Source organism: Schistosoma haematobium, chromosome 4, assembly GCF_000699445.3.
Source record: "Schistosoma haematobium chromosome 4, whole genome shotgun sequence".
NCBI lineage: Eukaryota > Metazoa > Platyhelminthes > Trematoda > Strigeidida > Schistosomatidae > Schistosoma > Schistosoma haematobium.
In genome coordinates, this window is record NC_067199.1 from 25,189,321 (window position 1) to 25,198,714 (window position 9,394).

The following is a 9,394-nucleotide window of genomic DNA, read 5'->3' on the forward strand; positions in this document are numbered from 1 at the left end:
TTATTCAAGTTCTTTCTGGGTCGATTTTCTGTTAACATTTTCACTTACGTAGGATATAAATCCCTCAGTCCCCGGTAAAAACAGTCAAGCTTAATTTCTATATCATTTTGCTTATCAGGACTTAATATTTACATCAATCAGTTTATCCAATCACCTATTTTCAGTAGATCTGTGTAATAATTGTTAAAGCACCTTGCAACCAGTCGTTCTCAGATGTTAGCCTCCTTCCTGCTACTACAATCCTAGCGACTGAGTAAAATTTCTAACTAAATATCACAGACATTTTAGTCCAATCTCTACCAAATGGATTTAATTGATTATTCCAAACGAATTGGATTTTTAAAAATCAATTAAATTACCTGTTCAACTGAAATTTTTACATATTCAGTAGTGACGATTTTTGATTGAGTTATTCCATTTCAGATTGTTTACGACATGAGTAGGTTTTGTTTTCCCAAATCTTTATAGCAAAGGATCTCAAAAACAATTTATTACCCTGTATTATTAACAGGAAATGTATTCAGTTATTGTAAAAGTCCTTATTCAATAATCAAGTAAATAAATAATTATTAAAAATTAGTCATTTCTATAAACGGGACTCCCAGTAATTTTATTGATTGATTTTAAGAATAGGGGATTAATTGGTGTTCTTTGAATCATTGCGATTCTTGTTAGTTATAATGAATGAAATAAAAAAACAATCGGCTACAACACAGGACCAGGTATATGTATGCATCGGTCCAAAATGTCACACCTCATTAGCACATGATGAACACCAAATTCATGGAAGTAGTTACTTCAATGGTAGTAATATATAAAAGAAAGATTGTATATAAGAATATGATACAAGAAAGGATTAGTCCGTAGAAAGAAAGATATAAAGCAACCTTAATCTCACAGTTTAAGGGAAAACAAAGAGTATGTACCGACGCCATTGTGAGCCATGTCACCCAGTCTCCAACCATTGGTTACGATAGTCATGTGGACCCCAACAAAGTAATCTGCATCTACCATCATGGCTATGACTAGACGTTAGTGGCTTCAAGCACTGATGCCACGCTTTGGTTTGGCCGCTCCTAACTTTCTTCCAACCATCTCCAACACCGGTTAGCATTGCACGTCGTGGTAGCCGGTGTTCAGGCATACGTAATACGTGGCCCAACCAACTCACTCGAAGATTCACAACCTCATCAACTGAGTCTAACCTCACTATTACTTACCCGGCTATCCCAGTAGATGCGAGCAGCGTTTATAAGGCGTTTGTGACCAAATACTAGCAGCTTACGAATGTCTTCTACTCTTAAAGGCCACGTTTCTCAGTTGTAAAGTAGGACAGAACGAGCCGCTGCGCAGTATACTCACCCCTTAATTGATAGATAGATATCTCGCCTTCGCCACAGGTGACGTAAGTTGACAAAAGCCAAACGAGCTTCCTGAATCCGTGCGGAGGTTTCGTCAGGCCCCAAACCGTTAGAGCTGATCAGACTTCCAATATAAGTGAGGTTGTCAACGCGTTCGACTACTTCACCCCCTAGCCTTAGTTCAGGTGTTGACGCAGACCAGTCCTGAAGCAACAACTTGCATTTAGAGGGAGAGAAGCGCATTCCAAACATTCTGGCATTGTTGCTTAGTGCTACCAGAAGACTCTGCATTTTATCAGCGTCTTCACCAAACAGGACTATGTCATCTGCGTATTCTAAGTTGGTCAGTGGACCTCCTGGAAGTAGATCAATACCTGAGAATTCAGTCGACGAGAATGTTATTTCCATCAGTAGGTCTATGATGAAGTTAAACAGAAATGGAGAAAGTGGACAGCCTTGACGGACATCACTTGAGGGTGCGAAATCAGATGACAGTTCGCCATAATCTCTCACTCGACTAGTAGTGTTTGAGTAAAGAGCCTTCACAAGGTTTATGCACTTCCGAGATACGCCTTTCAATGACAGACACTGCCACAGAATCTCGCGGTCTACTGAGTCAAATGCTGCTTTTAAGTCAAGAAAGACCACCATTGTCGGACGCCGATAAGTGTGCCTGTGTTCTAGAACCTGACGAATGGTGAATATGTGGTCGATGCAGCCACGACCAGGTCTAAAGCCAGCTTGGTTCTCTCGTGTTTGCAGTTCACGAGTCTTAGTTAGGCGTCTGATAATTATCGAGGTTAGTATTTTAGATATTATATTAGTTAAACCAATCCCTCTGTGGTTGTCACAGGATGATTTTGACCCTTTCTTATATATTGGGACGATAAGTGATTGCGACCAGTTAGATGGGATAACGTCTAACTCCCAGATCTTGGCTAAAATATTAGTCAACCTAATCGCTAAAATTGGACCACCATCCTTAAAGACTTCTGGAGCCAATCCATCTGGACCAGCTGCCCTTCCTCGTTTCAGACCAACTATAGCCTTTTGAACTTCTGCTAGAGTTGAGGAACCTACTTCAATGTTCCATTCACACTGTCTGGGAATGGAGGGTAGTTGTAGAATAGCTGAAGGCCAACTGAACTGTTCCCTAAAATGTTCCGCCGATCTTTCTAAACGTCTGGACTGGGAGCAGATGAGAGTATCGTCTTTCTCCGAAATAATCTCACTTACACTTGACTTATTAGTTCCAGTTTCTTTTATTAGTCTGTAAAGCTGTCTTGTGTTCCCTATAGTCGCCGGCTTTTCCATCTCTTTTGCTTTCATTGCCCACCACTGCTCACAGTCGTCCCTTAGACTTTTGGTTAACCTAGAACTGATTTGTTTTCTCTCTTCATCATGTTCAGAACCTGATGGGACGAGTTTGCAAGAATCCATCAGTACAATAGACCTTGAAGAAATCCATCGGTTCTTTGTAATCCTGTGGTTTAAATCACTGATAGATGTCACTGCTGTTTCCACAGCTGCTTGTATACCTTTCCTCGCTATTCAATTCAGTTCTAATGGGTCTTCTTAATGTGGTTTTCCTGCTTCCAGAGAGGCGCAAGCAAACGCGTGCTCGTATTAGAGCATGATTGGAGTTCAAATAGGTATTTCAGAACGAGCAACAGTCTTCTAACGAGCCTCTCCAGTGATGATCGATGGCAATATGGTCTATTTGAGTTCATCGTTGGTTTGGTGCAGGGGGTCGCCATGTTTGACGATGTCTCTCCTTATACCTAAAGTTGGCGCTTGCTAAAAATTAGCGATTGTATGAGCAGAGTTGCAGCAGACGATCACCATTATTTGTTCGCTGTTCCGGAATACTAAAATACCCACCTAAATGCCTTTCTGTTTGGCTTAAACTACCTATCTAGGCATTAAAGTCACCTGCTACGAGTACTATGTCTGATCGTTTAGCTTTCTGAAGAAGTTCAGATAGCTTACTGTAAAATTCATCTTTCACTTCATCCGAGCTGCAGTCGGTGGGAGCGTAGGCAGAAACGACAGAAAGGCAACGACGTGTGTCCCTATCATTCCGAGTTCTTACCTAGCTGTTTAGCCGAACAGCACATAGACGACTGTTAACAGGGATCCACTCTCATAGTGCTTGTTCTGACCTCGTATTTAGTGCTATTCCTACACCTGCCAGTCCGCGAGAACTAGCCATCGGGTCGCCAGATACATGGAGCGTGTATCTCGTCAACTCTTCGTTTTGGCGAGGTGAGGTCAAGTGAATAACCACATAAGAATCCTGTATGCGTGTTTCGGAGACACAGCATACATCAATGGTACGAAATTCCGAGGTTTTAGCGTAGGAGGCCTGCTGACCGATTTGACATAGGGTGCGTATGTTGAAGGCTCCAATGTGTAGTTTGGAGCGGGATTATTTTAGTAGACCTGGGAGAGTGTTTTGCGCACTAGAATCGTTGGCTATGGTGACATTTGAGGAGGAAGCCAAAAGAGGATGTTTAGCGTTGAAAGTCGATGTAGGAGGAATAATAGGAATTGAAGTGGGAGGTTGATTATGAATACAGTGGTGTTGAGTACTGTTGGAGGTATGAGGGCGGTTATCACTTCCCGGCTGGCCACACCGTGGAAGTGTTCTTCTGGAGGTACCTGAGAAGGAAATTGAATTAGAGGTGGTCTCAGTGACCTGAGAGCGTGACCGCGGTGCCTAAGGGACAACTGCTTGAGGTTGGTCACACACGACCTTTTGTGAGTAATCTTCGTGTTAGTTCTGTACTTGTTGGGACCGTACCGCTGGAGACGGATCTCCGTGGGATAAGGCGAGGTGTGTATTTTTAGGGTCGACCTTTTCTAACCCCACTCCTACTTGTGGGAAGGCAACAGCGCTATCATGCTGGTTGTCTGAAGGGAACACCTTACTGCTGTCACACCTCTGTACAGTCAGCAGTACAACTTCGCTCTCGGACCTTGGGTTTACTGCTTTTAGACTTGCCGCTCTTCAAACGACCTATCTGCTGTGGTAGGATCTTGAGAAACGACTGTTTCAGCCAGTATAGCTCGATTGGTTCATGGCGATGGGCAAGCCCGACCACCACGTCAAGGTAGCAGCAACAGTCGGGATATAAAGTAAGGCAAATTCTAAAATCTCATAAACCATGCATAACAGTAATCGGTTAATCAGATTTATTTTCTTAAGTGCATTTTGACTACAGATTGACTATATTGATACTTATAATATCTATTAGTAGATTATCGATAATGACAGAAATGGAGTGAATGTTTTCATAACACAAGACTACTATTTATAGTAATTGATGCCTGAAGTATGCTATTTTTAATATATTCAGCCCAACGGAATAAAGTTACGATTGATTTAAATGCATAAAAACTACTAATCATATGGTCAAATTGATAAAGTTCACCTGGGTTGTGAGAGTCTTTAACGAAATTCTTAATTAAAATACATATGTGAATCTGTTTGGATAAAATTTCGGATTCATCACAATCTAATAAGATGCTTACTACATTTTATAAGGACGTATTGTTATTGTTTTTTCTTCATAAAGGGTACACAGTTATGTAAGTGGTTTCATGTAAACAGAAGAGAGAAATACGATAACTTAAGACCTCAGAATAATGAATGATGATGGAAAAGATTTGTAACTCAAATTACTGTTTTAACTCATGTTGCTTTGTCTGAACTAGGAGGTTATATTTTTAAGCGTTTATTATCATCTTGGACAAAATCACCAGCAGTGTTTCATATAGAATTGAAATTTTTAGAACAGTTCCATTACTTTTATTTCACTTCTTCCGAGTAGCTTTGTTTTTTCTTATACTGTTTTACGTGACTGACCTATTACAAAGTGACTAATGGATGTTTGCCATCTGAATCGGTAAGTCGATCGGTTGTCAATATGCTTAACACTTTAGATGAACATAAATGACACCATTTTAGAAATTCTTTGGTTATCTTCTATGTTTGTTAATTTAAAATACCATCACAAAATTACCTACGTAAACCCGAAAACAGATCATCCGATCATATGTAAAAACATTTTAGAAATCTCAATAAGAGTTTCAAAATATTTCAGAATTAATATGTTCCATTTTACGATAGGAAGATAAATGCAGAAAAACTAACAAAATAACATTCTCACTGATGAAATCGCCAAATTAAACAAAGTGAACTATTTACCTACACAATAAAATTTTTAGAGAATTATCAAACCAGCTCGATTACTCGAGCTCTGTTCGATGAAGTGGCATGAAAATGTGCAATCTGACTACTGGAAGTCGAGTCTCAACTGCACTGTCATAATTGGAACACTCATTGGTACAGTCAATTAAGAGTTGTATATTGTATTTACAACATTCGTTATCACTAGTAATAAAAACTTTAGTAAATGGAGTCTTCTTTGCCCAGGACACAAAAGTCCTAAGCTATATCTTTATAAACAAACTGTAATTAACTGAAATTACATATTCCAAACCAAGAGATCTAATTGTGTTTATATTGTGCAACCTATCGGCTGCTTCTTGTTTTAAAGAGCACTATAAGTTAGTTTTCTGTTCTATTATGCTGTTTATTCGAGTAATCTAATCTATGAACTTATAATCTAGCTAAAAACAAACGATTATTTAACGATAAATTAAAAACCGTTATTTCGCAGAAATACAGTATACAGAAGTATTTTGAGATCATAATGATTGTAGTGGCTGGCACTACGTCAAAATCACGTGGGTTATTCTGGCTTCTAAACAGACCGATTTATTTATTGTTAAGCCACATTTTGACCTTGTTGACTATTAGCTTATTAACCCTGACTGATTTTATATAATCGTATGCGTGTTAATGGTCTGACTGTAATTATCAAGTTACGCTTAGTCGAATCGATTTGGCTCACTCACCCCTTTAGTATATCGTTTCGTTTACCATTTCCCCAGCGATATTCTCCGTTTGGCTTTCTTCACTACGTTTCTCTGATTGTCTGTTTGCATCAACGACTGTACAAAATATACGTATCCAACATTCATCCTCGTATTTGATTTATTTAATTCCATTATTCACTAAGGCTGTTGTCAATGAGAACACAGATGTGGACAACTAATGTATTTAGATACAAAATTACAGAGTTCTTTCATCAAATGTGGAAACCACACGTTCAATATTTTATTTTTAAACCCCCCATTAATTGTCTGAAACTTCATCGTTCTTTCACTGCCATAATCATTACTCTCTGTTCTCATTCTCTTCTATTCGATCTCTCCAATCTTCTTCTGTCAGGCATTCCGCTTTGACGTGTTATATACTACTTATGTCGACATACGTAACACACACCACAACGCGATTCAAGTCTATGATTACATACGATGGTAGCTGAGATAAATATTTCGATAACACTGTCATACCGTCATCCAAATTGGAGTCATCATCAAAGGGCCTACAGTATAGTTCAAACAAGCTGATCATTATATCCGACAGTAATGTCTTTTGGAAAGGGAAGGGTAATGGTATCATTAAATAAAATGGTGCAAAAGTCAGTAATAAATTCCTCTGAACAACATAAATTTACAACAAATTCTTTTCCAGTAAATTGTGGCCCAGTAATTCAACACGTGGACCGCAACTGCTAAGGATAGTTATTTAACATATTACAACTCTTCATACGAATATGACCAGTCAAACATATCACTGAAGAAGAAAATGGTTGAATTATTTACACTGATAGAAATCAACCACTCTAAGGAATGAATGAACCATTTAGGAGTCTTAGTCAAAATCTCAAATAAAGACATCTATCACAGTTAATTTACTTCCTAATCGAACTGAGGATCTATAAAAACAAATACCAGGTAAGTACATTCCCATACGTATCGAGTGATTGATTTTATAATCAGTAGAAAACACAATTGTAAAAACCCATACACTGAATTTCCCGCAAAAATGCAGTTTTTCTGTAATGTCCATCATAAATTGCTAACGCAAAGAAAATTTTAATTAGATCTAGTTTGCTGTTACCCACGGAAGATAATCACCATTAACAAATGTTTTTTTAAAAATTTAATTATTTGAAAGTTCACATCGGCTTTGTACTTAAATGCCTTCTAGTTAATGAAGATTACTTATTCAAAAAAAGGAACTATCGTAAAATACCAATTGTGGTGTACTCAAGTTATTAACCTTTTTCTTATGAAAAGTCTGAACTTTAAAGCATCAACAGCATCGGTTTTTCAATTTTCCAAAGAAGTTGTGAATAAAAGGTAGAAAAATTACTTCGTTTATTGGATGTAAAGTACATCAGTACAAAAAATACAAGCTTTTGAGATCGGTAATGGACAGTCTTGTTGGAATAAGTTATATTTTAACTGGAAACATGAAACTATAGAAATTTGCCCATAATTATTCACTCAGATTTGTGAGAGGGTTGAGATAAACTCCGAAGTCCTGAACCGAACTAGATTGGATTTTAAGAGGCCACTCATTGATAATAGTTCAAAAAGCAGTACGACAACGTCAGATGGTAGCTGATAAACAAGGTTATGTTCATGATGTAATGGACAACTCAAGAATACACCTGACAAATCTGATGGTAGATTTAGACGCCAAACCCGGAATGGACGACACCGTGTATCAAGATATTATGGAACGATATGGATTTCTAAAAATTAACGAAAATGGTGAAAAATTTTCGAATTTGTATGTATTCAACAAAATGGTTATAGGTGGCACTATATTACCCCAAAAACGCATACACAAAGCTACATAGGTCACACCGAAGCATACCACGGGGAACAAAATAGGTCACGAGTCAGTAAAAATTTCAGAAGGTAAATAGTAGACGTGAGAACTAAAAGAAGAGCTGAAATGGCTACGTATCACCACCAACTAGTGGTTTCGAAGATGAAAGTGAAGCTAAGGAAACAATGAACAACTGTTGGAGCAGCATTACAAAGATTCAACACAGCCTTCCTTTGATATACTGACAAACTCAACTAATTCAACGTATCTCTCAACAACAGGTTCCTACCCTTTCAGGATCCACTGAAAGAAGAAGAAACAACTATGGAGGACAGCTAGAAAGGGATCGAAGAAGCACTTACTTAAACGTGTCAGGGGTTGTTGGGGCTCAAGAAGCATCATCATAAGGAAATAAAACTATGGAAACCCAGGAAAAGATTCAAGAAAGGAAGAGAAAGAAGACAACAATTAAAAACAGCCGAACGAGAACAGTTAAAATCTGAATACACAGAAGTAAACAAGCAAGTGAAGAGGAGCATTAGTGCCGACTAGCAATAATATGTAGAAGATCTAGCAATGACGACGAAAGAAGTTGTAAGAGAACGAAATATGAAACAATTATGTGACACGGAAATATGCTAAACTAGAGCTACCAGTTAGGGAAAAAGAAGGCAAGCCATTCCCTCAGACTCAAGAATAGAGGAACAGGTGAGAGATACACATTGAACAACTCTTAAATACACCGACTCCATTGAACAGACCGAACATCAAACCAGCACACACAGACATTCCTATAGCTCTCACTCCACCAAACATAGAACAGATCACGATGACCATCAAAGAAATCAAGAGTGGGAAAGCAGTAGGACCAGACAATATACCACCTGAAACACTGCAATCAGACATGCAAGCAACTGCAAACATGCTCCACATCCTATTGAGAAAGATTTGTGAGGAGAAACAACTGTCACTGACAGACTGGAATGTAGGATATTTCATTGAGACAGGGAATGAAGGAGATGTGAGCAAATGTGATAATTGAGCTAAAGAGGCATCACCCTACTATCGGTAGCAGGAGAATTTTTCAACAGAGTGTTGCTGAACCGGATGAAAGATTCAGTAGACCTTCAACTTCAGGATCAACAAACGGATTCTGTAAGGATTGGCCGTGCACAGATCAAATTATGACACAACGAATCATCGTTGAACAATCAGTTGAATGGAATTCGTCACTATACACATATCTCAACAATTATTGATCGAAATTCATCCTTATTTG